The sequence below is a fragment of the Elephas maximus genome, chromosome 11 (genome assembly GCF_024166365.1).
Source record: "Elephas maximus indicus isolate mEleMax1 chromosome 11, mEleMax1 primary haplotype, whole genome shotgun sequence".
NCBI classification, from domain to species: domain Eukaryota; kingdom Metazoa; phylum Chordata; class Mammalia; order Proboscidea; family Elephantidae; genus Elephas; species Elephas maximus.
The window spans coordinates 13,317,934-13,342,785 of record NC_064829.1 but is presented as its reverse complement, the minus strand read 5'-3'; the positions used below and the strand labels follow the sequence as shown (position 1 = coordinate 13,342,785).

Here is a 24,852-nt window from a genome sequence, read left to right as displayed (position 1 = left end):
CAGGGAACGGGAAGCAGGGCAGTGCGAATCCACGGATTGCCCCCTTTGGCTGGGAACGGGAAGCAGGGCAGTGCGAATCCACGGATTGCCCCCGGTGGCTGGGAACGGGAAGCAGGGCAGTGCGAATCCGCGGATTGTCCCCGCTGGCTGGGAACGGGAAGCAGGGCAGTGCGAATGCGCGGATTGCCCCCGGTGGCTGGGAACGGGAAGCAGGGCAGTGCGAATCCGCGGATTGCCCCCGCTTGCTGGGAACGGGAAGCAGGGCAGTGCGAATCCGCGGATTGCCCCCGGTGGCTGGGAACGGGAAGCAGGGCAGTGCGAATCCGCGGATTGCCCCTGGTGGCTGGGAACGGGAAGCAGGGCAGTGCGAATCCGCGGATTGCCCCTGGTGGCTGGGTACGGGAAGCAGGGCAGTGCGAATCCGCGGGTTGCCCCTGGTGTCAGGGAACGGGAAGCAGGGCAGTGCGAATCCGCGGATTGCCCCTGGTGGCTGGGTACGGGAAGCAGGGCAGTGCGAATCCGCGGGTTGCCCCTGGTGTCAGGGAACGGGAAGCAGGGCAGTGCGAATCCACGGATTGCCCCCTTTGGCTGGGAACGGGAAGCAGGGCAGTGCGAATCCACGGATTGCCCCCTTTGGCTGGGAACGGGAAGCAGGGCAGTGCGAATCCACGGATTGCCCCCGGTGGATGGGAACGGGAAGCAGGGCAGTGCGAATCCGCGGATTGCCCCCGCTGCCTGGGAACGGGAAGCAGGGCAGTGCGAATCCACGGATTGCCCCCGCTGCCTGGGAACGGGAAGCAGGGCAGTGCGAATCCGCGGATTGCCCCTGGTGGATGGGAACGGGAAGCAGGGCAGTGCGAAACCGCGGATTGCTCCCGCTGGCTGGGAACGGGAAGCAGGGCAGTGCGAATCCACGGATTGCCCCCGCTGGCTGGAACGGGAAGCAGGGCAGTGCGAATCCACGGATTGCCCCCGCTGGCTGGAACGGGAAGCAGGGCAGTGCGAATCCACGGATTGCCCCCGCTGGCTGGGAACGGGAAGCAGGGCAGTGCGAATCCACGGATTGCCCCCGCTGGCTGGGAACGGGAAGCAGGGCAGTGCGAATCCACGGATTGCCCCCGCTGGCTGGGAACGGGAAGCAGGGTAGTGCGAATCCGCGGATTGCCCCCGGTGGCTGGGAACGGGAAGCAGGGCAGTGCGAATCAGCGGATTGCCCCTGGTGGATGGGAACGGGAAGCAGGGCAGTGCGAATCCGCGGATTGCCCCCGGTGGCTGGGTACGGGAAGCAGGGCAGTGCGAATCCGCGGATTGCCCCTGGTGGCTGGGTACGGGAAGCAGGGCAGTTCGAATCCACGGATTGCCCCCGCTGCCTGGGAACGGGAAGCAGGGCAGTGCGAATCCGCGGATTGCCCCTGGTGGCTGGGTACGGGAAGCAGGGCAGTGCGAATCCGCGGGTTGCCCCTGGTGTCAGGGAACGGGAAGCAGGGCAGTGCGAATCCGCGGATTGCCCCTGGTGGCTGGGTACGGGAAGCAGGGCAGTGCGAATCCGCGGGTTGCCCCTGGTGTCAGGGAACGGGAAGCAGGGCAGTGCGAATCCACGGATTGCCCCCTTTGGCTGGGAACGGGAAGCAGGGCAGTGCGAATCCACGGATTGCCCCCTTTCGCTGGGAACGGGAAGCAGGGCAGTGCGAATCCACGGATTGCCCCCGGTGGCTGGGAACGGGAAGCAGGGCAGTGCGAATCCGCGGATTGCCCCCGCTGCCTGGGAACGGGAAGCAGGGCAGTGCGAATCCGCGGATTGCCCCCGGTGGATGGGAACGGGAAGCAGGGCAGTGCGAATCCACGGATTGCCCCCGGTGGCTGGGAACGGGAAGCAGGGCAGTGCGAATCCACGGATTGCCCCCGCTGGCTGGGTACGGGAAGCAGGGCAGTGCGAATCCACGGATTGCCCCCGCTGCCTGGGAACGGGAAGCAGGGCAGTGCGAATCCGCGGATTGCCCCCGCTGGCTGGGAACGGGAAGCAGGGCAGCATCTGCGAATCCGCGGATTGCCCCCGGTGGCTGGGAACGGGAAGCAGGGCAGCATCTGCGAATCCGCGGATTGCCCCCGCTGGCTGGGAACGGGAAGCAGGGCAGCATCTGCGAATCCACGCATTGCCCCCGGTGGCTGGGAACGGGAAGCAGGGCAGTGCGAATCCACGGATTGCCCCCGATGGCTGGGAACGGGAAGCAGGGCAGTGCGAATCCACGGATTGCCCCCTTTGGCTGGGAACGGGAAGCAGGGCAGTGCGAATCCACGGATTGCTCCCGGTGGCTGGGAACGGGAAGCAGGGCAGTGCGAATCCACGGATTGCCCCCTTTGGCTGGGAACGGGAAGCAGGGCAGTGCGAATCCAGGGATTGCTCCCGCTGGCTGGGAACGGGAAGCAGGGCAGTGCGAATCCACGGATTGCCCCCGCTGGCTGGAACGGGAAGCAGGGCAGTGCGAATCCACGGATTGCCCCCGCTGGCTGGAACGGGAAGCAGGGCAGTGCGAATCCACGGATTGCCCCCGCTGGCTGGGAACGGGAAGCAGGGCAGTGCGAATCCACGGATTGCCCCCGCTGGCTGGGAACGGGAAGCAGGGCAGTGCGAATCCACGGATTGCCCCCGCTGGCTGGGAACGGGAAGCAGGGTAGTGCGAATCCGCGGATTGCCCCCGGTGGCTGGGAACGGGAAGCAGGGCAGTGCGAATCAGCGGATTGCCCCTGGTGGATGGGAACGGGAAGCAGGGCAGTGCGAATCCGCGGATTGCCCCCGGTGGCTGGGTACGGGAAGCAGGGCAGTGCGAATCCGCGGATTGCCCCTGGTGGCTGGGTACGGGAAGCAGGGCAGTGCGAATCCACGGATTGCCCCCGCTGCCTGGGAACGGGAAGCAGGGCAGTGCGAATCCGCGGATTGCCCCCGGTGGCTGGGTACGGGAAGCAGGGCAGTGCGAATCCGCGGATTGCCCCCGGTGGCTGGGAACGGGAAGCAGGGCAGTGCGAATCCACGGATTGACCCCGCTGGCTGGGAACGGGAAGCAGGGCAGTGCGAATCCGCGGATTGCACCCGCTGGCTGGGAACGGGAAGCAGGGCAGCATCTGCGAATCCGCGGATTGCCCCCGGTGGCTGGGAACGGGAAGCAGGGCAGCATCTGCGAATCCGCGGATTGCCCCCGCTGGCTGGGAACGGGAAGCTGGGCAGCATCTGCGAATCCGCGGATTGCCCCCGGTGGCTGGGAACGGGAAGCAGGGCAGCATCTGCGAATCCGCGAATTGCCCCCGGTGGCTCGGAACGGGAAGCAGGGCAGTGCGAATCCACGGATTGCCCCCGGTGGCTGGGAACGGGAAGCAGGGCAGTGCGAATCCACGGATTGCCCCCGGTGGCTGGGAACGGGAAGCAGGGCAGTGCGAATCCGCGGATTGCCCCCGGTGGCTGGGAACGGGAAGCAGGGCAGTGCGAATCCACGGATTGCCCCCGCTGGCTGGGACGGGAAGCAGGGCAGTGCGAATCCACGGATTGCCCCCGCTTGCTGGGAACAGGAAGCAGGGCAGTGCGATCCACGGATTGCCCCCGCTGGCTGGGAACGGGAAGCAGGGCAGTGCGAATCCACGGATTGCCCCCGGTGGCTGGGAACGGGAAGCAGGGCAGTGCGAATCCACGGATTGTCCCCGGTCGCTGGGAACGGGAAGCAGGGCAGTGCGAATCCACGGATTGCCCCCCCCCCCGGTGGCTGGGAACGGGAAGCAGGGCAGTGCGAATCCACGGATTGCCCCCGGTGGCTGGGAACGGGAAGCAGGGCAGTGCGAATCCGCGGATTGTCCCCGCTGGCTGGGAACGGGAAGCAGGGCAGTGCGAATGCGCGGATTGCCCCCGGTGGCTGGGAACGGGAAGCAGGGCAGTGCGAATCCGCGGATTGCCCCCGCTTGCTGGGAACGGGAAGCAGGGCAGTGCGAATCCGCGGATTGCCCCCGGTGGCTGGGAACGGGAAGCAGGGCAGTGCGAATCCGCGGATTGCCCCTGGTGGCTGGGAACGGGAAGCAGGGCAGTGCGAATCCGCGGATTGCCCCTGGTGGCTGCGTACGGTAAGCAGGGCAGTGCGAATCCGCGGGTTGCCCCTGGTGTCAGGGAACGGGAAGCAGGGCAGTGCGAATCCGCGGATTGCCCCTGGTGGCTCGGTACGGGAAGCAGGGCAGTGCGAATCCGCGGGTTGCCCCTGGTGTCAGGGAACGGGAAGCAGGGCAGTGCGAATCCACGGATTGCCCCCTTTGGCTGGGAACGGGAAGCAGGGCAGTGCGAATCCACGGATTGCCCCCGGTGGCTGGGAACGGGAAGCAGGGCCGTGCGAATCCGCGGATTGTCCCCGCTGGCTGGGAACGGGAAGCAGGGCAGTGCGAATGCGCGGATTGCCCCCGGTGGCTGGGAACGGGAAGCAGGGCAGTGCGAATCCGCGGATTGCCCCCGCTTGCTGGGAACGGGAAGCAGGGCAGTGCGAATCCGCGGATTGCCCCCGGTGGCTGGGAACGGGAAGCAGGGCAGTGCGAATCCGCGGATTGCCCCTGGTGGCTGGGAACGGGAAGCAGGGCAGTGCGAATCCGCGGATTGCCCCTGGTGGCTGGGTACGGGAAGCAGGGCAGTGCGAATCCGCGGGTTGCCCCTGGGGTCAGGGAACGGGAAGCAGGGCAGTGCGAATCCGCGGATTGCCCCTGGTGGCTGGGTACGGGAAGCAGGGCAGTGCGAATCCGCGGGTTGCCCCTGGTGTCAGGGAACGGGAAGCAGGGGAGTGCGAATCCACGGATTGCCCCCTTTGGCTGGGAACGGGAAGCAGGGCAGTGCGAATCCACGGATTGCCCCCTTTGGCTGGGAACGGGAAGCAGGGCAGTGCGAATCCGCGGGTTGCCCCTGGTGTCAGGGAACGGGAAGCAGGGGAGTGCGAATCCACGGATTGCCCCCGCTGGCTGGGTACGGGAAGCAGGGCAGTGCGAATCCGCGGATTGCCCCCGCTGCCTGGGAACGGGAAGCAGGGCAGTGCGAATCCGCGGATTGCCCCTGGTGGATGGGAACGGGAAGCAGGGCAGTGCGAATCCACGGATTGCCCCCGCTGGCTGGGAACGGGAAGCAGGGCAGTGCGAATCCACGGATTGCCCCCGCTGGCTGGGAACGGGAAGCAGGGTAGTGCGAATCCGCGGATTGCCCCCGGTGGCTGGGAACGGGATGCAGGGCAGTGCGAATCAGCGGATTGCCCCTGGTGGATGGGAACGGGAAGCAGGGCAGTGCGAATCCGCGGATTTCCCCCGGTGGCTGGGTACGGGAAGCAGGGCAGTGCGAATCCGCGGATTGCCCCTGGTGGCTGGGTACGGGAAGCAGGGCAGTGCGAATCCACGGATTGCCCCCGCTGCCTGGGAACGGGAAGCAGGGCAGTGCGAATCCGCGGATTGCCCCCGGTGGCTGGGTACGGGAAGCAGGGCAGTGCGAATCCGCGGATTGCCCCCGGTGGCTGGGAACGGGAAGCAGGGCAGTGCGAATCCACGGATTGCCCCCGCTGGCTGGGAACGGGAAGCAGGGCAGTGCGAATCCGCGGATTGCACCCGCTGGCTGGGAACGGGAAGCAGGGCAGCATCTGCGAATCCGCGGATTGCCCCCGGTGGCTGGGAACGGGAAGCAGGGCAGCATCTGCGAATCCGCGGATTGCCCCCGCTGGCTGGGAACGGGAAGCAGGGCAGCATCTGCGAATCCGCGGATTGCCCCCGGTGGCTGGGAACGGGAAGCAGGGCAGCATCTGCGAATCCGCGAATTGCCCCCGGTGGCTCGGAACGGGAAGCAGGGCAGTGCGAATCCACGGATTGCCCCCGGTGGCTGGGAACGGGAAGCAGGGCAGTGCGAATCCACGGATTGCCCCCGGTGGCTGGGAACGGGAAGCAGGGCAGTGCGAATCCGCGGATTGCCCCCGGTGGCTGGGAACGGGAAGCAGGGCAGTGCGAATCCACGGATTGCCCCCGCTGGCTGGGACGGGAAGCAGGGCAGTGCGAATCCACGGATTGCCCCCGCTTGCTGGGAACAGGAAGCAGGGCAGTGCGATCCACGGATTGCCCCCGCTGGCTGGGAACGGGAAGCAGGGCAGTGCGAATCCACGGATTGCCCCCGGTGGCTGGGAACGGGAAGCAGGGCAGTGCGAATCCACGGATTGTCCCCGGTCGCTGGGAACGGGAAGCAGGGCAGTGCGAATCCACGGATTGCCCCCCCCCCCGGTGGCTGGGAACGGGAAGCAGGGCAGTGCGAATCCACGGATTGCCCCCGGTGGCTGGGAACGGGAAGCAGGGCAGTGCGAATCCGCGGATTGTCCCCGCTGGCTGGGAACGGGAAGCAGGGCAGTGCGAATGCGCGGATTGCCCCCGGTGGCTGGGAACGGGAAGCAGGGCAGTGCGAATCCGCGGATTGCCCCCGCTTGCTGGGAACGGGAAGCAGGGCAGTGCGAATCCGCGGATTGCCCCCGGTGGCTGGGAACGGGAAGCAGGGCAGTGCGAATCCGCGGATTGCCCCTGGTGGCTGGGAACGGGAAGCAGGGCAGTGCGAATCCGCGGATTGCCCCTGGTGGCTGCGTACGGGAAGCAGGGCAGTGCGAATCCGCGGGTTGCCCCTGGTGTCAGGGAACGGGAAGCAGGGCAGTGCGAATCCGCGGATTGCCCCTGGTGGCTGGGTACGGGAAGCAGGGCAGTGCGAATCCGCGGGTTGCCCCTGGTGTCAGGGAACGGGAAGCAGGGGAGTGCGAATCCACGGATTGCCCCCTTTGGCTGGGAACGGGAAGCAGGGCAGTGCGAATCCACGGATTGCCCCCTTTGGCTGGGAACGGGAAGCAGGGCAGTGCGAATCCACGGATTGCCCCCGGTGGCTGGGAACGGGAAGCAGGGCAGTGCGAATCCGCGGATTGCCCCCGCTGCCTGGGAACGGGAAGCAGGGCAGTGCGAATCCGCGGATTGCCCCCGGTGGATGGGAACGGGAAGCAGGGCAGTGCAAATCCACGGATTGCCCCCGGTGGCTGGGAACCGGAAGCAGGGCAGTGCGAATCCACGGATTGCCCCCGCTGGCTGGGTACGGGAAGCAGGGCAGTGCGAATCCGCGGATTGCCCCCGCTGCCTGGGAACGGGAAGCAGGGCAGTGCGAATCCGCGGATTGCCCCTGGTGGATGGGAACGGGAAGCAGGGCAGTGCGAAACCGCGGATTGCCCCTGGTGGCTGGGTAGGGGAAGCAGGGCAGTGCGAATCCACGGATTGCCCCCGGTGGCAGGGAACGATAAGCAGGGCAGTGCGAATCCGCGGATTGCCCCCGCTGGCTGGGAACGGGAAGCAGGGCAGCATCTGCGAATCCGCGGATTGCCCCCGGTGGCTGGGAACGGGAAGCAGGGCAGCATCTGCGAATCCGCGGATTGCCCCCGCTGGCTGGGAACGGGAAGCAGGGCAGCATCTGCGAATCCACGCATTGCCCCCGGTGGCTGGGAACGGGAAGCAGGGCAGTGCGAATCCACGGATTGCCCCCGATGGCTGGGAACGGGAAGCAGGGCAGTGCGAATCCACGGATTGCCCCCTTTGGCTGGGAACGGGAAGCAGGGCAGTGCGAATCCACGGATTGCCCCCGGTGGCTGGGAACGGGAAGCAGGGCAGTGCGAATCCACGGATTGCCCCCTTTGGCTGGGAACGGGAAGCAGGGCAGTGCGAATCCACGGATTGCTCCCGCTGGCTGGGAACGGGAGCAGGGCAGTGCGAATCCACGGATTGCCCCCGCTGGCTGGAACGGGAAGCAGGGCAGTGCGAATCCACGGATTGCCCCCGCTGGCTGGAACGGGAAGCAGGGCAGTGCGAATCCACGGATTGCCCCCGGTGGCTGGGAACGGGAAGCAGGGCAGTGCGAATCCACGGATTGCCCCCGGTGGCTGGGAACGGGAAGCAGGGCAGTGCGAATCCGCGGATTGCCCCCGCTGGCTGGGAACGGGAAGCAGGGTAGTGCGAATCCGCGGATTGCCCCCGGTGGCTGGGAACGGGAAGCAGGGCAGTGCGAATCCGCGGATTGCCCCTGGTGGATGGGAACGGGAAGCAGGGCAGTGCGAATCCGCGGATTGCCCCCGGTGGCTGGGTACGGGAAGCAGGGCAGTGCGAATCCGCGGATTGCCCCTGGTGGCTGGGTACGGGAAGCAGGGCAGTGCGAATCCACGGATTGCCCCCGCTGCCTGGGAACGGGCAGCAGGGCAGTGTGAATCCGCGGATTGCCCCTGGTGGATGGGTACGGGAAGCAGGGCAGTGCGAATCCACGGATTGCCCCCGCTGGGTGGGAACGGGAAGCAGGGCAGTGCGAATCCGCGGATTGCCCCTGGTGGCTGGGAACGGGAAGCAGGGCAGTGCGAATCCGCGGATTGCCCCCGGTGGCTCGGAACGGGAACCAGGGCAGTGCGAATCCACGGATTGCCCCCGGTGGCTGGGAACGGGAAGCACGGCAGCATCTGCGAATCCGCGGATTGCCTCCGGTGGCTGGGAACGGGAAGCAGGGCAGTGCGAATCCACGGATTGCCCCCGGTGGCTGGGAACGGGAAGCAGGGCAGTGCGAATCCACGGATTGCCCCCGGTGGCTGGGAACGGGAAGCAGGGCAGTGCGAATCCACGGATTGCCCCCGCTGGCTGGGAACGGGAAGCAGGGAAGCATCTGCGAATCCGCGGATTGCCCCCGCTGGCTGGGAACGGGAAGCAGGGCAGCATCTGCGAATCCACGGATTGCCCCCGGTGGCTGGGAACGGGAAGCAGGGCAGTGCGAATCCACGGATTGCCCCCGGTGGCTGGGAACGGGAAGCAGGGCAGTGCGAATCCGCGGATTGCCCCCGGTGGCTGGGAACGGGAAGCAGGGCAGTGCGAATCCACGGATTGCCCCCGCTGGCTGGGACGGGAAGCAGGGCAGTGCGAATCCACGGATTGCCCCCGCTTGCTGGGAACAGGAAGCAGGGCAGTGCGATCCACGGATTGCCCCCGCTGGCTGGGAACGGGAAGCAGGGCAGTGCGAATCCACGGATTGCCCCCGGTGGCTGGGAACGGGAAGCAGGGCAGTGCGAATCCACGGATTGTCCCCGGTCGCTGGGAACGGGAAGCAGGGCAGTGCGAATCCACGGATTGCCCCCCCCCCCGGTGGCTGGGAACGGGAAGCAGGGCAGTGCGAATCCACGGATTGCCCCCGGTGGCTGGGAACGGGAAGCAGGGCAGTGCGAATCCGCGGATTGTCCCCGCTGGCTGGGAACGGGAAGCAGGGCAGTGCGAATGCGCGGATTGCCCCCGGTGGCTGGGAACGGGAAGCAGGGCAGTGCGAATCCGCGGATTGCCCCCGCTTGCTGGGAACGGGAAGCAGGGCAGTGCGAATCCGCGGATTGCCCCCGGTGGCTGGGAACGGGAAGCAGGGCAGTGCGAATCCGCGGATTGCCCCTGGTGGCTGGGAACGGGAAGCAGGGCAGTGCGAATCCGCGGATTGCCCCTGGTGGCTGGGTACGGGAAGCAGGGCAGTGCGAATCCGCGGGTTGCCCCTGGTGTCAGGGAACGGGAAGCAGGGCAGTGCGAATCCGCGGATTGCCCCTGGTGGCTGGGTACGGGAAGCAGGGCAGTGCGAATCCGCGGGTTGCCCCTGGTGTCAGGGAACGGGAAGCAGGGGAGTGCGAATCCACGGATTGCCCCCTTTGGCTGGGAACGGGAAGCAGGGCAGTGCGAATCCACGGATTGCCCCCTTTGGCTGGGAACGGGAAGCAGGGCAGTGCGAATCCACGGATTGCCCCCGGTGGCTGGGAACGGGAAGCAGGGCAGTGCGAATCCGCGGATTGCCCCCGCTGCCTGGGAACGGGAAGCAGGGCAGTGCGAATCCGCGGATTGCCCCCGGTGGATGGGAACGGGAAGCAGGGCAGTGCAAATCCACGGATTGCCCCCGGTGGCTGGGAACCGGAAGCAGGGCAGTGCGAATCCACGGATTGCCCCCGCTGGCTGGGTACGGGAAGCAGGGCAGTGCGAATCCGCGGATTGCCCCCGCTGCCTGGGAACGGGAAGCAGGGCAGTGCGAATCCGCGGATTGCCCCTGGTGGATGGGATCGGGAAGCAGGGCAGTGCGAAACCGCGGATTGCCCCTGGTGGCTGGGTAGGGGAAGCAGGGCAGTGCGAATCCACGGATTGCCCCCGGTGGCAGGGAACGGGAAGCAGGGCAGTGCGAATCCGCGGATTGCCCCCGCTGGCTGGGAACGGGAAGCAGGGCAGCATCTGCGAATCCGCGGATTGCCCCCGGTGGCTGGGAACGGGAAGCAGGGCAGCATCTGCGAATCCGCGGATTGCCCCCGCTGGCTGGGAACGGGAAGCAGGGCAGCATCTGCGAATCCACGCATTGCCCCCGGTGGCTGGGAACGGGAAGCAGGGCAGTGCGAATCCACGGATTGCCCCCGATGGCTGGGAACGGGAAGCAGGGCAGTGCGAATCCACGGATTGCCCCCTTTGGCTGGGAACGGGAAGCAGGGCAGTGCGAATCCACGGATTGCCCCCGGTGGCTGGGAACGGGAAGCAGGGCAGTGCGAATCCACGGATTGCCCCCTTTGGCTGGGAACGGGAAGCAGGGCAGTGCGAATCCACGGATTGCTCCCGCTGGCTGGGAACGGGAAGCAGGGCAGTGCGAATCCACGGATTGCCCCCGCTGGCTGGAACGGGAAGCAGGGCAGTGCGAATCCACGGATTGCCCCCGCTGGCTGGAACGGGAAGCAGGGCAGTGCGAATCCACGGATTGCCCCTGGTGGCTGGGAACGGGAAGCAGGGCAGTGCGAATCCACGGATTGCCCCCGGTGGCTGGGAACGGGAAGCAGGGCAGTGCGAATCCGCGGATTGCCCCCGCTGGCTGGGAACGGGAAGCAGGGTAGTGCGAATCCGCGGATTGCCCCCGGTGGCTGGGAACGGGAAGCAGGGCAGTGCGAATCCGCGGATTGCCCCTGGTGGATGGGAACGGGAAGCAGGGCAGTGCGAATCCGCGGATTGCCCCCGGTGGCTGGGTACGGGAAGCAGGGCAGTGCGAATCCGCGGATTGCCCCTGGTGGCTGGGTACGGGAAGCAGGGCAGTGCGAATCCACGGATTGCCCCCGCTGCCTGGGAACGGGCAGCAGGGCAGTGTGAATCCGCGGATTGCCCCTGGTGGATGGGTACGGGAAGCAGGGCAGTGCGAATCCACGGATTGCCCCCGCTGGGTGGGAACGGGAAGCAGGGCAGTGCGAATCCGCGGATTGCCCCTGGTGGCTGGGAACGGGAAGCAGGGCAGTGCGAATCCGCGGATTGCCCCCGGTGGCTCGGAACGGGAACCAGGGCAGTGCGAATCCACGGATTGCCCCCGGTGGCTGGGAACGGGAAGCACGGCAGCATCTGCGAATCCGCGGATTGCCTCCGGTGGCTGGGAACGGGAAGCAGGGCAGTGCGAATCCACGGATTGCCCCCGGTGGCTGGGAACGGGAAGCAGGGCAGTGCGAATCCACGGATTGCCCCCGGTGGCTGGGAACGGGAAGCAGGGCAGTGCGAATCCACGGATTGCCCCCGCTGGCTGGGAACGGGAAGCAGGGAAGCATCTGCGAATCCGCGGATTGCCCCCGCTGGCTGGGAACGGGAAGCAGGGCAGCATCTGCGAATCCACGGATTGCCCCCGGTGGCTGGGAACGGGAAGCAGGGCAGTGCGAATCCACGGATTGCCCCCACTGGCTGGGAACGGGAAGCAGGGCAGTGCGAATCCACGGATTGCCCCCGGTGGCTGGGAACGGGAAGCAGGGCAGTGCGAATCCACGGATTGCCCCCTTTGGCTGGGAACGGGAAGCAGGGCAGTGCGAATCCACGGATTGCCCCCGGTGGCTGGGAACGGGAAGCAGGGCAGTGCGAATCCACGGATTGCCCCCGCTGGCTGGGAACGGGAAGCAGGGCAGTGCGAATCCGCGGATTGCCCCCGCTGGCTGGGAACGGGAAGCAGGGGAGTGCGAATCCGCGGATTGCCCCTGGTGGCTGGGTACGGGAAGCAGGGCAGTGCGAATCCGCGGGTTGCCCCTGGTGTCAGGGAACGGGAAGCAGGGCAGTGCGAATCCGCGGATTGCCCCTGGTGGCTGGGTACGGGAAGCAGGGCAGTGCGAATCCGCGGGTTGCCCCTGGTGTCAGGGAACGGGAAGCAGGGCAGTGCGAATCCACGGATTGCCCCCTTTGGCTGGGAACGGGAAGCAGGGCAGTGCGAATCCACGGATTGCCCCCTTTGGCTGGGAACGGGAAGCAGGGCAGTGCGAATCCACGGATTGTCCCCTTTGGCTGGGAACGGGAAGCAGGGCAGTGGGAATCCACGGATTGCCCCCGGTGGCTGGGAACGGGAAGCAGGGCAGTGCGAATCCGCGGATTGCCCCCGGTGGCTGGGAACGGGAAGCAGGGCAGTGCGAATCCGCGGATTGCCCCCGGTGGCTGGAAACGGGAACCAGGGCAGTGCGAATCCACGGATTGCCCCTGGTGGATGGGAACGGGAAGCAGGGCAGTGCGAATCCGCGGATTGCCCCCGGTGGCTGGGAACGGGAAGCAGGGCAGTGCGAATCCGCGGATTGCCCCCGCTTGCTGGGAACGCGAAGCAGGGCAGTGCGAATCCACGGATTGCCCTCGGTGGCTGGGAACGGGAAGCAGGGCAGTGCGAATCCGCGGATTGCCCCCGCTGGCTGGGAACCGGAAGCAGGGCAGTGCGAATCCGCGGATGGCCCCCGGTGGCTGGGAACGGGAAGCAGGGCAGTGCGAATCCACGGATGGCCCCCGGTGGCTGGGAACGGGAAGCAGGGCAGTGCTAATTCGCGGATTGTCCCCGCTGGCTGGGAACGGGAAGCAGGGCAGTGCGAATCCGCGGATTGCCCCCGCTGGCTGGGAACGGGAAGCAGGGCAGTGCGAATCCGCGGATGGCCCCCGCTGGTTGGGAACGGGAAGCAGGGCAGTGCGAATCCGCGGATGGCCCCCGGTGGCTGGGAACGGGAAGCAGGGCAGTGCGAATCCACGGATTGCCCCCGGTGGCTGGGAAAGGGAAGCACGGCAGTGCGCATCCGCGGATTGTCCCCGGTGGCTGGGAAAGGGAAGCAGGGCAGTGCGAATCCGCGGTTTGCCCCCGCTGGCTGGGAACGGGAAGCAGGGCAGTGCGAATCCGCGGATTGCCCCCTTTGGCTGGGAACGGGAAGCAGGGCAGTGCGAATCCACGGATTGCCCCCGGTCGCTGGGAACGGGAAGCAGGGCAGTGCGAATCCACGGGTGGTCCCCGCTGGCTGGGAACGGGAAGCAGGGCAGTGCGAATCCGCGGATTGCCCCCGGTGGCTGGGTACGGGAAGCAGGGCAGTGCGAATCCGCGGATTGCCCCCGGTGGCTGGGAACGGGAAGCAGGGCAGTGAGAATCCGCGGATTGCCCCCGGTGGCTGGGAACGGGAAGCAGGGCAGTGCGAATCCGCGGATTGCCCCCGGTGGCAGGGAACGGGAAGCAGGGCAGTGCGAAGCCGCGGATTGCCCCCGCTGGCTGGGAACGGGAAGCAGGGCAGTGCGAATCCACGGATTGCCCCCGCTGGCTGGGAACGGGAAGCAGGGCAGTGCGAATCCACGGATTGCCCCCCTGGCTGGGACGGGAAGCAGGGCAGTGCGAATCCACGGATTGCCCCCGCTGGCTGGGAACGGGAAGGCGGGCAGTGCGATCCACGGATTGCCCCCGCTGGCTGGGAACGGGAAGCAGGGCAGTGCGAATCCACGGATTGCCCCCGGTGGCTGGGAACGGGAAGCAGGGCAGTGCGAATCCACGGATTGTCCCCGGTCGCTGGGAACGGGAAGCAGGGCAGTGCGAATCCACGGATTGCCCCCCCCCCCCCGGTGGCTGGGAACGGGAAGCAGGGCAGTGCGAATCCACGGATTGCCCCCGGTGGCTGGGAACGGGAAGCAGGGCAGTGCGAATCCGCGGATTGCCCCCGCTTGCTGGGAACGGGAAGCAGGGCAGTGCGAATCCGCGGATTGCCCCCGGTGGCTGGGAACGGGAAGCAGGGCAGTGCGAATTCGCGGATTGCCCCTGGTGGCTGGAAACGGGAACCAGGGCAGTGCGAATCCACGGATTGCCCCTGGTGGATGGGAACGGGAAGCAGGGCAGTGCGAATCCGCGGATTGCCCCTGGTGGCTGGGAACGGGAAGCAGGGCAGTGCGAATCAGGGGATTGCCCCCGCTGGCTGGGAACGGGAAGCAGGGCAGTGCGAATCCGCGGATTGCCCCCGGTGGCTGGGAACGGGAAGCAGGGCAGTGCGATCCACGGATTGCTCCCGCTGGCTGGGAACGGGAAGCAGGGCAGTGCGAATCCACGGATTGCCCCCGGTGGCTGGGAACGGGAAGCAGGGCAGTGCGAATCCACGGATTGTCCCCGGTCGCTGGGAACGGGAAGCAGGGCAGTGCGAATCCACGGATTGCCCCCCCCCCGGTGGCTGGGAACGGGAAGCAGGGCAGTGCGAATCCACGGTTTGCCCCCGGTGGCTGGGAACGGGAAGCAGGGCAGTGCGAATCCGCGGATTGTCCCCGCTGGCTGGGAACGGGAAGCAGGGCAGTGCGAATGCGCGGATTGCCCCCGGTGGCTGGGAACGGGAAGCAGGGCAGTGCGAATCCGCGGATTGCCCCCGGTGGCAGGGAACGGGAAGCAGGGCAGTGCGAATCCACGGATTGCCCCCGCTTGCTGGGAACAGGAAGCAGGGCAGTGCGATCCACGGATTGCCCCCGGTGGCTGGGAACGGGAAGCAGGGCAGTGCGAATCCACGGATTGCCCCCGGTGGCTGGGAACGGGAAGCAGGGCAGTGCGAATCCACGGATTGTCCCCGGTCGCTGGGAACGGGAAGCAGGGCAGTGCGAATCCACGGATTGCCCCCCCCCCGGTGGCTGGGAACGGGAAGCAGGGCAGTGCGAATCCACGGATTGCCCCTGGTGGCTGGGAACGGGAAGCAGGGCAGTGCGAATCCGCGGATTGTCCCCGCTGGCTGGGAACGGGAAGCAGGGCAGTGCGAATGCGCGGATTGCCCCCGGTGGCTGGGAACGGGAAGCAGGGCAGTGCGAATCCGCGGATTGCCCCCGCTTGCTGGGAACGGGAAGCAGGGCAGTGCGAATCCGCGGATTGCCCCCGGTGGCTGGGAACGGGAAGCAGGGCAGTGCGAATCCGCGGATTGTCCCCGGTGGCTGGGAACGGGAAGCAGGGCAGTGCGAATCTGCGAATTGCCCCCGGTGGCTGGGAACGGGAAGCAGGGCAGTGCGAATCCGCGGATTGCCCCCGGTGGCTGGGAACGGGAAGCAGGGCAGTGCGAATCCGCGGATTGCCCCTGGTGGCTGGGAACGGGAAGCAGGGCAGTGCGAATCCGCGGATTGTCCCCGGTGGCTGTAAACGGGAACCAGGGCAGTGCGAATCCACGGATTGCCCCCGGTGGCTGGGAACGGGAAGCAGGGCAGTGCGAATCCGCGAATTGCCCCCGGTGGCTGGGAACGGGAAGCAGGGCAGTGCGAATCCGCGGATTGCCCCCGGTGGCTGGGAAGGGGAAGCAGGGCAGTGCGAATCCGCGGATTGCCCCTGCTGGCTGGGAACGGGAAGCAGGGCAGTGCGAATCCACGGATTGCCCCCGGTGGCTGGGAACGGGAAGCAGGGCAGTGCGAATCCACGGATTGCCCCCGGTGGCTGGGAACGGGAAGCAGGGCAGTGCGAATCCACGGATTGCCCCCGGTGGCTGGGAACGGGAAGCAGGGCAGTGCGAATCCACGGATTGCCCCCGGTGGCTGGGAACAGGAAGCAGGGCAGTGCGATCCACGGATTGCCCCCGGTGGCTGGGAACGGGAAGCAGGGCAGTGCGAATCCACGGATTGCCCCCGGTGGCTGGGAACGGGAAGCAGGGCAGTGCGAATCCACGGATTGTCCCCGGTCGCTGGGAACGGGAAGCAGGGCAGTGCGAATCCACGGATTGCCCCCCCCCCCGGTGGCTGGGAACGGGAAGCAGGGCAGTGCGAATCCACGGATTGCCCCTGGTGGCTGGGAACGGGAAGCAGGGCAGTGCGAATCCGCGGATTGTCCCCGCTGGCTGGGAACGGGAAGCAGGGCAGTGCGAATGCGCGGATTGCCCCCGGTGGCTGGGAACGGGAAGCAGGGCAGTGCGAATCCGCGGATTGTCCCCGGTGGCTGTAAACGGGAACCAGGGCAGTGCGAATCCACGGATTGCCCCCGGTGGCTGGGAACGGGAAGCAGGGCAGTGCGAATCCGCGAATTGCCCCCGGTGGCTGGGAACGGGAAGCAGGGCAGTGCGAATCCGCGGATTGCCCCCGGTGGCTGGGAAGGGGAAGCAGGGCAGTGCGAATCCGCGGATTGCCCCTGCTGGCTGGGAACGGGAAGCAGGGCAGTGCGAATCCACGGATTGCCCCCGGTGGCTGGGAACGGGAAGCAGGGCAGTGCGAATCCACGGATTGCCCCCGGTGGCTGGGAACGGGAAGCAGGGCAGTGCGAATCCACGGATTGCCCCCGGTGGCTGGGAACGGGAAGCAGGGCAGTGCGAATCCACGGATTGCCCCCGCTTGCTGGGAACAGGAAGCAGGGCAGTGCGATCCACGGATTGCCCCCGGTGGCTGGGAACGGGAAGCAGGGCAGTGCGAATCCACGGATTGCCCCCGGTGGCTGGGAACGGGAAGCAGGGCAGTGCGAATCCACGGATTGTCCCCGGTCGCTGGGAACGGGAAGCAGGGCAGTGCGAATCCACGGATTGCCCCCCCCCCCGGTGGCTGGGAACGGGAAGCAGGGCAGTGCGAATCCGCGGATTGTCCCCGCTGGCTGGGAACGGGAAGCAGGGCAGTGCGAATGCGCGGATTGCCCCCGGTGGCTGGGAACGGGAAGCAGGGCAGTGCGAATCCGCGGATTGCCCCCGCTTGCTGGGAACGGGAAGCAGGGCAGTGCGAATCCGCGGATTGCCCCCGGTGGCTGGGAACGGGAAGCAGGGCAGTGCGAATCCGCGGATTGTCCCCGGTGGCTGGGAACGGGAAGCAGGGCAGTGCGAATCTGCGAATTGCCCCCGGTGGCTGGGAACGGGAAGCAGGGCAGTGCGAATCCGCGGATTGCCCCCGGTGGCTGGGAACGGGAAGCAGGGCAGTGCGAATCCGCGGATTGCCCCTGGTGGCTGGGTACGGGAAGCAGGGCAGTGCGAATCCGCGGGTTGCCCCTGGTGTCAGGGAACGGGAAGCAGGGGAGTGCGAATCCACGGATTGCCCCCTTTGGCTGGGAACGGGAAGCAGGGCAGTGCGAATCCACGGATTGCCCCCTTTGGCTGGGAACGGGAAGCAGGGCAGTGCGAATCCACGGATTGCCCCCGGTGGCTGGGAACGGGAAGCAGGGCAGTGCGAATCCGCGGATTGCCCCCGCTGCCTGGGAACGGGAAGCAGGGCAGTGCGAATCCGCGGATTGCCCCCGGTGGATGGGAACGGGAAGCAGGGCAGTGCAAATCCACGGATTGCCCCCGGTGGCTGGGAACCGGAAGCAGGGCAGTGCGAATCCACGGATTGCCCCCGCTGGCTGGGTACGGGAAGCAGGGCAGTGCGAATCCGCGGATTGCCCCCGCTGCCTGGGAACGGGAAGCAGGGCAGTGCGAATCCGCGGATTGCCCCTGGTGGATGGGAACGGGAAGCAGGGCAGTGCGAAACCGCGGATTGCCCCTGGTGGCTGGGTAGGGGAAGCAGGGCAGTGCGAATCCACGGATTGCCCCCGGTGGCAGGGAACGGGAAGCAGGGCAGTGCGAATCCGCGGATTGCCCCCGCTGGCTGGGAACGGGAAGCAGGGCAGCATCTGCGAATCCGCGGATTGCCCCCGGTGGCTGGGAACGGGAAGCAGGGCAGCATCTGCGAATCCGCGGATTGCCCCCGCTGGCTGGGAACGGGAAGCAGGGCAGCATCTGCGAATCCACGCATTGCCCCCGGTGGCTGGGAACGGGAAGCAGGGCAGTGCGAATCCACGGATTGCCCCCGATGGCTGGGAACGGGAAGCAGGGCAGTGCGAATCCACGGATTGCCCCCTTTGGCTGGGAACGGGAAGCAGGGCAGTGCGAATCCACGGATTGCCCCCGGTGGCTGGGAACGGGAAGCAGGGCAGTGCGAATCCACGGATTGCCCCCTTTGGCTGGGAACGGGAAGCAGGGCAGTGCGAATCCACGGATTGCTCCCGCTGGCTGGGAACGGGAAGCAGGGCAGTGCGAATCCACGGATTGCCCCCGCTGGCTGGAACGGGAAGCAGGGCAGTGCGAATCCACGGATTGCCCCCGCTGGCTGGAACGGGAAGCAGGGCAGTGCGAATCCACGGATTGCCCCCGGTGGCTGGGAACGGGAAGCAGGGCAGTGCGAATCCACGGATTGCCCCCGGTGGCTGGGAACGGGAAGCAGGGCAGTGCGAATCCGCGGATTGCCCCCGCTGGCTGGGAACGGGAAGCAGGGTAGTGCGAATCCGCGGATTGCCCCCGGTGGCTGGGAACGGGAAGCAGGGCAGTGCGAATCCGCGGATTGCCCCTGGTGGATGGGAACGGGAAGCAGGGCAGTGCGAATCCGCGGATTGCCCCCGGTGGCTGGGTACGGGAAGCAGGGCAGTGCGAATCCGCGGATTGCCCCTGGTGGCTGGGTACGGGAAGCAGGGCAGTGCGAATCCACGGATTGCCCCCGCTGCCTGGGAACGGGCAGCAGGGCAGTGTGAATCCGCGGATTGCCCCTGGTGGATGGGTACGGGAAGCAGGGCAGTGCGAATCCACGGATTGCCCCCGCTGGGTGGGAACGGGAAGCAGGGCAGTGCGAATCCGCGGATTGCCCCTGGTGGCTGGGAACGGGAAGCAGGGCAGTGCGAATCCGCGGATTGCCCCCGGTGGCTCGGAACGGGAACCAGGGCAGTGCGAATCCACGGATTGCCCCCGGTGGCTGGGAACGGGAAGCACGGCAGCATCTGCGAATCCGCGGATTGCCTCCGGTGGCTGGGAACGGGAAGCAGGGCAGTGCGAATCCACGGATTGCCCCCGGTGGCTGGGAACGGGAAGCAGGGCAGTGCGAATCCACGGATTGCCCCCGGTGGCTGGGAACGGGAAGCAGGGCAGTGCGAATCCACGGATTGCCCCCGCTGGCTGGGAACGGGAAGCAGGGAAGCATCTGCGAATCCGCGGATTGCCCCCGCTGGCTGGGAACGGGAAGCAGGGCAGCATCTGCGAATCCACGGATTGCCCCCGGTGGCTGGGAACGGGAAGCAGGGCAGTGCGAATCCACGGATTGCCCCCGGTGGCTGGGAACGGGAAGCAGGGCAGTGCGAATCCGCGGATTGCCCCCGGTGGCTGGGAACGGGAAGCAGGGCAGTGCGAATCCACGGATTGCCCCCGCTGGCTGGGACGGGAAGCAGGGCAGTGCGAATCCACGGATTGCCCCCGCTTGCTGGGAACAGGAAGCAGGGCAGTGCGATCCACGGATTGCCCCCGCTGGCTGGGAACGGGAAGCAGGGCAGTGCGAATCCACGGATTGCCCCCGGTGGCTGGGAACGGGAAGCAGGGCAGTGCGAATCCACGGATTGTCCCCGGTCGCTGGGAACGGGAAGCAGGGCAGTGCGAATCCACGGATTGCCCCCCCCCCCGGTGGCTGGGAACGGGAAGCAGGGCAGTGCGAATCCACGGATTGCCCCCGGTGGCTGGGAACGGGAAGCAGGGCAGTGCGAATCCGCGGATTGTCCCCGCTGGCTGGGAACGGGAAGCAGGGCAGTGCGAATGCGCGGATTGCCCCCGGTGGCTGGGAACGGGAAGTAGGGCAGTGCGAATCCGCGGATTGCCCCCGCTTGCTGGGAACGGGAAGCAGGGCAGTGCGAATCCGCGGATTGCCCCCGGTGGCTGGGAACGGGAAGCAGGGCAGTGCGAATCCGCGGATTGCCCCTGGTGGCTGGGAACGGGAAGCAGGGCAGTGCGAATCCGCGGATTGCCCCTGGTGGCTGCGTACGGGAAGCAGGGCAGTGCGAATCCGCGGGTTGCCCCTGGTGTCAGGGAACGGGAAGCAGGGCAGTGCGAATCCGCGGATTGCCCCTGGTGGCTGGGTACGGGAAGCAGGGCAGTGCGAATCCGCGGGTTGCCCCTGGTGTCAGGGAACGGGAAGCAGGGGAGTGCGAATCCACGGATTGCCCCCTTTGGCTGGGAACGGGAAGCAGGGCAGTGCGAATCCACGGATTGCCCCCTTTGGCTGGGAACGGGAAGCAGGGCAGTGCGAATCCACGGATTGCCCCCGGTGGCTGGGAACGGGAAGCAGGGCAGTGCGAATCCGCGGATTGCCCCCGCTGCCTGGGAACGGGAAGCAGGGCAGTGCGAATCCGCGGATTGCCCCCGGTGGATGGGAACGGGAAGCAGGGCAGTGCAAATCCACGGATTGCCCCCGGTGGCTGGGAACCGGAAGCAGCGCAGTGCGAATCCACGGATTGCCCCCGCTGGCTGGGTACGGGAAGCAGGGCAGTGCGAATCCGCGGATTGCCCCCGCTGCCTGGGAACGGGAAGCAGGGCAGTGCGAATCCGCGGATTGCCCCTGGTGGATGGGATCGGGAAGCAGGGCAGTGCGAAACCGCGGATTGCCCCTGGTGGCTGGGTAGGGGAAGCAGGGCAGTGCGAATCCACGGATTGCCCCCGGTGGCAGGGAACGGGAAGCAGGGCAGTGCGAATCCGCGGATTGCCCCCGCTGGCTGGGAACGGGAAGCAGGGCAGCATCTGCGAATCCGCGGATTGCCCCCGGTGGCTGGGAACGGGAAGCAGGGCAGCATCTGCGAATCCGCGGATTGCCCCCGCTGGCTGGGAACGGGAAGCAGGGCAGCATCTGCGAATCCACGCATTGCCCCCGGTGGCTGGGAACGGGAAGCAGGGCAGTGCGAATCCACGGATTGCCCCCGATGGCTGGGAACGGGAAGCAGGGCAGTGCGAATCCACGGATTGCCCCCTTTGGCTGGGAACGGGAAGCAGGGCAGTGCGAATCCACGGATTGCCCCCGGTGGCTGGGAACGGGAAGCAGGGCAGTGCGAATCCACGGATTGCCCCCTTTGGCTGGGAACGGGAAGCAGGGCAGTGCGAATCCACGGATTGCTCCCGCTGGCTGGGAACGGGAAGCAGGGCAGTGCGAATCCACGGATTGCCCCCGCTGGCTGGAACGGGAAGCAGGGCAGTGCGAATCCACGGATTGCCCCCGCTGGCTGGAACGGGAAGCAGGGCAGTGCGAATCCACGGATTGCCCCTGGTGGCTGGGAACGGGAAGCAGGGCAGTGCGAATCCACGGATTGCCCCCGGTGGCTGGGAACGGGAAGCAGGGCAGTGCGAATCCGCGGATTGCCCCCGCTGGCTGGGAACGGGAAGCAGGGTAGTGCGAATCCGCGGATTGCCCCCGGTGGCTGGGAACGGGAAGCAGGGCAGTGCGAATCCGCGGATTGCCCCTGGTGGATGGGAACGGGAAGCAGGGCAGTGCGAATCCGCGGATTGCCCCCGGTGGCTGGGTACGGGAAGCAGGGCAGTGCGAATCCGCGGATTGCCCCTGGTGGCTGGGTACGGGAAGCAGGGCAGTGCGAATCCACGGATTGCCCCCGCTGCCTGGGAACGGGCAGCAGGGCAGTGTGAATCCGCGGATTGCCCCTGGTGGATGGGTACGGGAAGCAGGGCAGTGCGAATCCACGGATTGCCCCCGCTGGGTGGGAACGGGAAGCAGGGCAGTGCGAATCCGCGGATTGCCCCTGGTGGCTGGGAACGGGAAGCAGGGCAGTGCGAATCCGCGGATTGCCCCCGGTGGCTCGGAACGGGAACCAGGGCAGTGCGAATCCACGGATTGCCCCCGGTGGCTGGGAACGGGAAGCACGGCAGCATCTGCGAATCCGCGGATTGCCTCCGGTGGCTGGGAACGGGAAGCAGGGCAGTGCGAATCCACGGATTGCCCCCGGTGGCTGGGAACGGGAAGCAGGGCAGTGCGAATCCACGGATTGCCCCCGGTGGCTGGGAACGGGAAGCAGGGCAGTGCGAATCCACGGATTGCCCCCGCTGGCTGGGAACGGGAAGCAGGGAAGCATCTGCGAATCCGCGGATTGCCCCCGCTGGCTGGGAACGGGAAGCAGGGCAGCATCTGCGAATCCACGGATTGCCCCCGGTGGCTGGGAACGGGAAGCAGGGCAGTGCGAATCCACGGATTGCCCCCACTGGCTGGGAACGGGAAGCAGGGCAGTGCGAATCCGCGGATTGTCCCCGGTGGCTGTAAACGGGAACCAGGGCAGTGCGAATCCACGGATTGCCCCCGGTGGCTGGGAACGGGAAGCAGGGCAGTGCGAATCCGCGAATTGCCCCCGGTGGCTGGGAACGGGAAGCAGGGCAGTGCGAATCCGCGGATTGCCCCCGGTGGCTGGGAAGGGGAAGCAGGGCAGTGCGAATCCGCGGATTGCCCCTGCTGGCTGGGAACGGGAAGCAGGGCAGTGCGAATCCACGGATTGCCCCCGGTGGCTGGGAACGGGAAGCAGGGCAGTGCGAATCCACGGATTGCCCCCGGTGGCTGGGAACGGGAAGCAGGGCAGTGCGAATCCACGGATTGCCCCCGGTGGCTGGGAACGGGAAGCAGGGCAGTGCGAATCCACGGATTGCCCCCGCTTGCTGGGAACAGGAAGCAGGGCAGTGCGATCCACGGATTGCCCCCGGTGGCTGGGAACGGGAAGCAGGGCAGTGCGAATCCACGGATTGCCCCCGGTGGCTGGGAACGGGAAGCAGGGCAGTGCGAATCCACGGATTGTCCCCGGTCGCTGGGAACGGGAAGCAGGGCAGTGCGAATCCACGGATTGCCCCCCCCCCCCGGTGGCTGGGAACGGGAAGCAGGGCAGTGCGAATCCGCGGATTGTCCCCGCTGGCTGGGAACGGGAAGCAGGGCAGTGCGAATGCGCGGATTGCCCCCGGTGGCTGGGAACGGGAAGCAGGGCAGTGCGAATCCGCGGATTGCCCCCGCTTGCTGGGAACGGGAAGCAGGGCAGTGCGAATCCGCGGATTGCCCCCGGTGGCTGGGAACGGGAAGCAGGGCAGTGCGAATCCGCGGATTGTCCCCGGTGGCTGGGAACGGGAAGCAGGGCAGTGCGAATCTGCGAATTGCCCCCGGTGGCTGGGAACGGGAAGCAGGGCAGTGCGAATCCGCGGATTGCCCCCGGTGGCTGGGAACGGGAAGCAGGGCAGTGCGAATCCGCGGATTGCCCCTGGTGGCTGGGTACGGGAAGCAGGGCAGTGCGAATCCGCGGGTTGCCCCTGGTGTCAGGGAACGGGAAGCAGGGGAGTGCGAATCCACGGATTGCCCCCTTTGGCTGGGAACGGGAAGCAGGGCAGTGCGAATCCACGGATTGCCCCCTTTGGCTGGGAACGGGAAGCAGGGCAGTGCGAATCCACGGATTGCCCCCGGTGGCTGGGAACGGGAAGCAGGGCAGTGCGAATCCGCGGATTGCCCCCGCTGCCTGGGAACGGGAAGCAGGGTAGTGCGAATCCGCGGATTGCCCCCGGTGGATGGGAACGGGAAGCAGGGCAGTGCAAATCCACGGATTGCCCCCGGTGGCTGGGAACCGGAAGCAGGGCAGTGCGAATCCACGGATTGCCCCCGCTGGCTGGGTACGGGAAGCAGGGCAGTGCGAATCCGCGGATTGCCCCCGCTGCCTGGGAACGGGAAGCAGGGCAGTGCGAATCCGCGGATTGCCCCTGGTGGATGGGAACGGGAAGCAGGGCAGTGCGAAACCGCGGATTGCCCCTGGTGGCTGGGTAGGGGAAGCAGGGCAGTGCGAATCCACGGATTGCCCCCGGTGGCAGGGAACGGGAAGCAGGGCAGTGCGAATCCGCGGATTGCCCCCGCTGGCTGGGAACGGGAAGCAGGGCAGCATCTGCGAATCCGCGGATTGCCCCCGGTGGCTGGGAACGGGAAGCAGGGCAGCATCTGCGAATCCGCGGATTGCCCCCGCTGGCTGGGAACGGGAAGCAGGGCAGCATCTGCGAATCCACGCATTGCCCCCGGTGGCTGGGAACGGGAAGCAGGGCAGTGCGAATCCACGGATTGCCCCCGATGGCTGGGAACGGGAAGCAGGGCAGTGCGAATCCACGGATTGCCCCCTTTGGCTGGGAACGGGAAGCAGGGCAGTGCGAATCCACGGATTGCCCCCGGTGGCTGGGAACGGGAAGCAGGGCAGTGCGAATCCACGGATTGCCCCCTTTGGCTGGGAACGGGAAGCAGGGCAGTGCGAATCCACGGATTGCTCCCGCTGGCTGGGAACGGGAAGCAGGGCAGTGCGAATCCACGGATTGCCCCCGCTGGCTGGAACGGGAAGCAGGGCAGTGCGAATCCACGGATTGCCCCCGCTGGCTGGAACGGGAAGCAGGGCAGTGCGAATCCACGGATTGCCCCCGGTGGCTGGGAACGGGAAGCAGGGCAGTGCGAATCCACGGATTGCCCCCGGTGGCTGGGAACGGGAAGCAGGGCAGTGCGAATCCGCGGATTGCCCCCGCTGGCTGGGAACGGGAAGCAGGGTAGTGCGAATCCGCGGATTGCCCCCGGTGGCTGGGAACGGGAAGCAGGGCAGTGCGAATCCGCGGATTGCCCCTGGTGGATGGGAACGGGAAGCAGGGCAGTGCGAATCCGCGGATTGCCCCCGGTGGCTGGGTACGGGAAGCAGGGCAGTGCGAATCCGCGGATTGCCCCTGGTGGCTGGGTACGGGAAGCAGGGCAGTGCGAATCCACGGATTGCCCCCGCTGCCTGGGAACGGGCAGCAGGGCAGT

At 67.1% G+C, this 24,852-nt stretch overlaps 1 protein-coding gene across 1 annotated transcript in view; it reads left to right on the top strand.

Annotated features, from left to right (window-relative positions):
- The window catches only part of RAB31 (RAB31, member RAS oncogene family), a 266,550-nt gene that overhangs the window by 57,889 nt on the left and 183,809 nt on the right, over nt 1–24,852 (top strand). The window lies entirely within an intron of this gene.